The sequence below is a fragment of the Prionailurus bengalensis genome, chromosome C2 (assembly GCF_016509475.1).
Source record: "Prionailurus bengalensis isolate Pbe53 chromosome C2, Fcat_Pben_1.1_paternal_pri, whole genome shotgun sequence".
NCBI lineage: Eukaryota > Metazoa > Chordata > Mammalia > Carnivora > Felidae > Prionailurus > Prionailurus bengalensis.
In genome coordinates this window covers 12,091,642-12,098,667 of record NC_057350.1, presented here as the reverse complement: position 1 = coordinate 12,098,667, position 7,026 = coordinate 12,091,642, and the positions used below count along the sequence as shown (strand labels likewise).

Below are 7,026 nucleotides of genomic sequence, written 5' to 3'. Positions count from 1 at the left end.
AAAACATCTTTTAAAATTTCCTAGCAACATGCGCACGTTGATAAAGTCAGACCCGTTTGTTCCAGGAAATGGCTTGAACTTTTTAAGTCCTGTAGTGCACAAGCTGGTTTTTCATTTTAAAGTATCAAAAATCTGCACGGCCCTTTTGGTCTTAGCTGTATTTCCTCTCACATTCCTCCTGTATTTATTTTAAAAAAGTTAAAATGGGTCCGAAATTGGGTTCCTGGTGCTTTGTCTGAAAACATTTTAGGAGAAGCACAGCCCCAGAAGTAGTCTTAGAAGTGAAACTTTTTTTTTAATTTATTTTTTTTTCAACGTTTATTTATTTTTGGGACAGAGAGAGACAGAGCATGAACGGGCGAGGGGCAGAGAGAGAGGGAGACACAGAATCGGAAACAGGCTCCAGGCTCTGAGCCATCAGCCCAGAGCCCGACGCGGGGCTCGAGCTCCCGGACCGCGAGATCGTGACCTGGCTGAAGTCGGACGCTTAACCGACTGCGCCACCCAGGCGCCCCAACTTTTTTTTTAATTGTTGTTCGTTTTTAGAGAGAGAGCGCGCACGCGGGCACAAGTGGGGGAGGGGGAGAGAGAGAGGGAGACACAGAATCCAAAGCAGGCTTCAGGCTCTGAGCCGTCAGCAGAGAGCCCCTCGCGAGGCCCGAATTCACCAACCGTGAGATCATAACCTGAGCCCAAGTTGGGCTTAACCAACTGAGCCACCCAGATGCCCCTAGAAGTGAAACTTACCTCATCCCTCCTAGTTGCACACAGAGCCTTGGTGAACTTGGTGAACTCATTTTCCCGTTATATATTGATAAACCCTCGACCTATTAAAGAACCAGCGGCATATATATTCTTGGCTACCAGTCATCCTATTTTACTAAAACTAAATGCCACTGAGTATAGGATGCGCTTTTATGTAACCAAGTAAGAAAAAAAAAAACAAAACACATGCATTCTGATTTCGGAGGGGTTTGGATGTCCGAAAGAAATGCACATTTTATAATCTGTAAAAGGTAATCTGCACGAAAGCAGAACCTGACAGTGCTTGCCCTGAGGACTCTTCATTCCTAACGAGAATGAAACCTCGGAGACATTCATGACTCCCTGACGACCAATGATATGCCAGGCGTCAGGCCAGATAGAAGAAAAGACCGTTATGTTCTCCACCAGGGGACTGGAGGCAGCAGGTTCCCTGAGGGCTGTCTGTCTGTCTGTCTGCATGTTCTATTTTTTTTTTAATTTTTTTTTCAACGTTTATTTATTTTTGGGACAGAGAGAGACAGAGCATGAACGGGGGAGGGGCAGAGAGAGAGGGAGACACAGAATCAGAAACAGGCTCCAGGCTCTGAGCCATCAGCCCGGAGCCCGACGCGGGGCTCGAACTCACGGACCTCGAGATCGTGACCTGGCTGAAGTCGGACGCTTAACCGACTGCGCCACCCAGGCGCCCCATGTCTGCATGTTCTAAATGGCACGCGACCTGGGAAGAATACGAGAACAGTAGTTCCCTGGGAGAGCAGGTGGGCTTTAGTGACAGTCATGAGAAGTCCAAAGAAGAGAAAAGAGAGAGAGAAACGTAGAAGGGAGCAGTTGAGAGCCACTGAACATTGTCTCTGGAGCCAGGAGGAAAACAAGGGCACTTAGTTTCCCCATAAGCCAGGGTACATAGGAGAGAGACGCTTAAGCATCATTCTTGTTCTAATGCTGAGGGTTTAAAAAAAATTTTTTTTAATTTGAATGTACCCATCCACCAGAAACTTTCCTGGTAAGTCAACAACAATCTTAAAAAGGCTCCCTAATACACAGGAAAGAAGCAAACAGGGCCTTCTGAGCAAGGGGCAGTGGTCAGAGGCAGGGTGATGGGGATAGTCAGCTAGGGGAGGGGGTCGCGGAGAAAGGCAGTGCCAGAAGCAAGACCATTCCGAGGACCCTGTGGTTGGCCCTGCCTCGCCTCCCCCTCCCCCCACCCCCACCAGAGGGAGGCCCTACCTCACCTTCACCATCCCAGCGTCAGGCCTTGGGGCTCAAGAAACTGCCCCGTCTTTGCAGAACAGTCTCGAATCTGGTGTGGAAGGCAAGGAGGTTAAAATTGCAGTCCACTCTATCACAGTAACCGATGACAAAGCCATCTAAGTACCAGCAAGGTGAACAGAAGTGGGGTGTGGTGGCTGGATAAAAAGGAAGGGAAAAACAAAAACAAAAACATAGTCTGCAAGGAGTCTTACTAAAAAAGTAATATTACTCCTAGATTAGTAGAAAATCGTTTCCAGGGGCGCCTGGGTGGCTCAGTCGGTGAAGCGTCCGACTCCAGCCAGGTCACGATCTCGCGGTCCGGGAGTTCGAGCCCCGCGTCGGGCTCTGGGCTGATGGCTCGGAGCCTGGAGCCTGTTTCTGATTCTGTGTCTCCCTCTCTCTCTCTGCCCCTCCCCCGTTCATGCTCTGTCTCTCTCTGTCCCAAAAATAAATAAACGTTGAAAAAAAAATTTTTTTAAATAATAATAATAAAATTAAATTAAATTAAATTAAAAAAAAGAAAATCGTTTCCAATAGCCTTATATCCTACGAGTTGGTAAAACTACGAATTCAGTAGAATAAACTCAAAGGTTAGAATATTTTAAAATGTGATGGAGACGGAGTTGCGAACTTAAGCAGATAATTTGAGCACCCTAGGAACATAATTGCAGAAGAAATAAGAAGAAAGAACAGGATACTTTTGAAAATAAAGACATTTTTAATAGAGGAAAGGTTTGATTTAAGCCCAATGAATGCAAATGAAAAGAAAAAAAAAAGATCAAGTCAATTAGGAAGAATCTCCATGTGGAAATTAAAAAAAAAGCACAAACATTAGGATAATTGGGATCCCTGCCACACAGAAACCAGCAAATGGGACAGAAGATGCAAATAAAAGTAAGATAAAAGAACTTTTCTTGAAATGAAGAAAAAAATGGCCTGTAGGTCAAAAGAACATTTTTTCAGGAAATTGCCACTTTCCGAATATTCATATGGGAGTGCTGAGCCCCAAGATATCTTTAGTGATTTCAATTTTTTTTTAAAAAAAGAAGAATTCTTTTAGGAATCCAGGAAGAAAAAGTAAATAAAAGAAGGTCAAGCCAAATCAAGCTGGCCTCAGACGTTCTAGTGCTAAATTCCAGAATATGATGGTTCTGAGAGAAATATTCTAAATGGAGGACACTGTCCCCAGGAGGGTATTTTCATCCCAGCTTAGATGTCACTCAAGGTAATCAATAGGCAGGCCTTCTCAAATATAAAAGAGCAAAGGGAATTCAAGACCCAGGGAGCTCTCTTTGGGGGAGGGAGGGATTACTGGATTAGAAAAATCCAACAAATAACAAGTTAAGAAATAAATCAAACTAAAGACCCCAGACGTAGAGAACTCACGCTCAAAAGGACTGTTAATGAGTATTGATCTAAATGTAGAATTAATCCCAGACATGTTTGGAAATTGTAGGTGGAAAAAAATGTGATCATTATATAATTCTAGACACAAAAAACAATAAAGCAAAAAAGTAATAACAATAGGAATAAGGAAATAGGGGAGGCAGATGGGAGGAAAAAGGAGAGTAGCAACATTCTCATCTTTGAAAGCACAGATCAATAAATACGGTTTAATAGTAAACAGTGCTGGGGGCGCCTGGGTGACTCAGTTAAGCATCTGACTTCAGCGCAGGTCATGATCTCACGGTTTGTGAGTTCAAGCCGCACGTCAGGCTCTGTGCTGACAGCTCAGAGCCTGGAGCCTGCTTTGGATTCTGTGTCTTCTCTCTCTGCCCTTGCCTGCTCACGCTCTGTCTCTCTCAAAAATAAATAAGGATTTTTTATTTTTTTTCTTTTTTTATTTTTTTTTAATGTTTTTTTATTTATTTTTGAGACAGAGAGAGAGACAGAGTATGAGCAGGGGAGGGGCAAAGAGAGAGGAAGACACAGAATCTGAAGAAGGCTCCAGGCTCTGAGCTGTCAGCACAGAGCCCGATGCGGGGCTCGAACTCATGGACTGTGAGATCATGACCTGAGCTGAAGTCGGACTTAGTTTAAAGTTCTTAGAACTTTACTTAACTTAAAGAACTTAAAGTTCTTAGTTTTCTTAGAAGAATATTTTAGGAAATTACTCTGTCTTACAGAAGAAAATAATTTAAATTTCAACCATCCCTTCGGTCTTTCCTTCAGTTTTGTTCCAAGTACAATTAAATTTAGACAGAAGTGTGTGTGTGTGTATGTGTGTGTGTGTGTGTGTGTGTGTGCGCCCACACATGCACATGGGCATAGAAAGATGTCTGGGATTATGTTCACCTAAAGTTAATGATGGAAACATCTGGATGCTGGAATTTGTACTTTCATACATTATTTTTAATGTTTCTTAATGAGCACAGAAAAGAAATTTTACAGAAACAAGAGAGACGCTTGAAAAATAAACTGGAAACCAACATGCCAAGATGCTACCAGTGGTTGATGCTGGGTGGTGGAAATAAGGATGATTGTTACTTTCTTCTTTGTGCTTTTTTGGGGTTTTTTTCCCCTAATTTCCAGGAAAAAAATTATGTAATTGTGTTTGCGTAGTATTTCTGAATTCAGTTCATTCATGACTCCCTGACGACCAATGATATACCAGGCGTCAGGCCAGATAGAAGAAAAGACCGTTATGTTCTCCCCCAGGAGACTGAGGCAGCAAGTTCCGTGAGAGCTGTCTGTCTGTCTGTCTGTCCGTCTCTGCCTAGGAGGAGCTGGAATTCAAAGAAGGGGCCCTGGACATCAGCAGTGTTTGTTGACGTGCCAGAGGCAAGGGTTGCTCTGGGCGAGCCGCACCCAGAGCTGGCTTGCAGGGGACAGTGATTTCCAGGGAAACCTAGAAAGGCTGATGACAGCCTTGAATTCAACCTGCGACACTTGCTTGATGCCTTGTTAGGTGACAGTGAGCTACAGACGGGGCTGGCCACAGAATTTGCGGGGGCCAGAGCAAAATAAAAATGCAGGGCCCGCGTGTTTAAAAAGCAAGAAGGTTGGGGCGCCTGGGTGGCGCAGTCGGTTAAGCGTCCCACTTCAGCCAGGTCACGATCTCGCGGTCCGTGAGTTTGAGCCCCGCGTCGGGCTCTGGGCTGATGGCTCAGAGCCTGGAGCCTGTTTCCGATTCTGTGTCTCCCTCTCTCTCTGCCCCTCCCCCGTTCACGCTCTGTCTCTCTCTGTCCCAAAAATAAAATAAACGTTGAAAAAAAAATAAACATTTAAAAAGCAAGAAGGCATCACTGAAGGCATTAAAATACAAAGCTTTTTCTTTTCTTCCACCTTCTCTGTCTCTCCACCGGTCACTTTGGTATTTGCCATTTAAATGTCGTCCTGAGTAAAAAAATAAATAAAATTTGAAATTATCAGCAGGAGCTTCAACCTTTTCTGCTTTATAGGGTGCAAACGCACAGATCTAAATGCAAACGTAAGCGCATTTAGTTCATGTGGGGAGTCACCGAATTACACAATTGGCATCTCAAGCACATTTTGAGAGGGTACCTCGAACTAGCCAGGAGAAGCAAACTCAAGCCAGACGAGGGAGGGTGGCAAGGAGAAGAGAGGTCCCCCCCGCAGGCACACAGCCCAAGAAGCATTCCCTGGGTTACCGTCAGGGCCAGTGAGGCTCCCTGCAGGTGCCCAATGCCACTCTGCCCCTTGCGACTCTGGGCCCACATGCACTTGGGCCTGAAGGATGCCAGGATTGCTCTCTGCTACCCGCCCTGCACTCCAGCCTGGGGTGGGCTCTGGGAAGTCCAGCCCTGAATCTCTCCTTCCCAAGGACCTGCTGTCTCAACCCATAGCTCACTGGCAATGCCCAAAGGTCTTTAAACCTCTGCCCCTGGACATGCTAGGTACCTGATCAAGGCTGACCTAGATGCTTACCACCCCCAGTCCAGCTAGTCGCCCCCCCCCCCCAACCCTGGGCAAAGCAGGGCCCTGCCAGCCTGGCGCAGGAGCAAATTCCACTCTGCCTGGCCCCTTCTCTGTCTGCTTACACACCAGGAGGGCGTCAGTGCAACGTGGGACTTTCCAACAATGTGACCCAGCTGCCACCCCACACGAAGGGCATCAATGGTGCCCAGGGTCCAGAGGCGGCGGGGGGCGGGGGGTGAGACCAAGCGTGAGCTGAGACTACAAACTCACCATGTGTCCAATGGCCCATCAGACTTCACTACCAAAACATAAGTTCAACGCTACAATTATGAAGAATTTCAAGGCAGCCATTGGAGAGCAGTAAACCGAGGGTGGACCCTTTTTCGTGTAGGACCTGGGCACAGAGATGGGGGAAGAGCAAAGCCAGCCCTTCCTAATGGCAACAGCTTTGCTCTAGAAAGCTGATTTGTAGTCAGGGAGAGGTTTAAGGCACCTCATTAACAACCCCAGACAGGATGCCAAGACAGAAAATGAGATTTTCCAAGCAAGCAGGAAATCTAGTTACTAGTCATTGGGTTGGAAGTAGAGTATGGGTCATTAGGAATAAAGGGGAGGCGACATCCCCTGGCCCACAGGGGGTGAGGACTTCTAAGTGTGTCATTGTGTGTGTGTGTGTGTGTGTGTGTGTGTGTGTGTGTCTCAGCCATTGAATAAACCCGAATGTTCCACAGATGTAGAACAAAGGTGAAGACGTACCGTCAGGCAAAGACAGAGGGTTGAGAAGCCGCGGGGCAGATGTTCAAGTGTAAGGGAGTCCCGTCCCTCCCCACCCCCCTGTGGCATTCTACACGCTAGCTGCGGCCAGCTTCTAGGGAGTGTCCACAGCCCTGCAGGCCCTCCTTCGGGGAGTAATGGTGGGAGATGACGTCATGTGTCTCAAAGATCCCTGTAGACGCTCTAAATGGGTGCAGTCTTGTGGGACAGGTTGTAAGCAGAGGAGCCTAGATAGCTCATGCGTGGGGGAGTCTGCAGCAGGGAAGGCATCTTTGACTTGGAATCTCTCGGATTCCTGTAGAATACCCGGATGGGACCTGTTACCTCATAGTCGAGAGGACTTTTTCATGTTTTGAG

At 46.5% G+C, this 7,026-nt stretch overlaps 1 protein-coding gene across 2 annotated transcripts in view; it reads left to right on the top strand.

The window, feature by feature from the left end:
• IFNAR2 (interferon alpha and beta receptor subunit 2) overlaps window positions 1–7,026 on the top strand; it is a 32,452-nt gene that overhangs the window by 1,331 nt on the left and 24,095 nt on the right. The gene's annotated exons all lie outside the window — the stretch shown is intronic.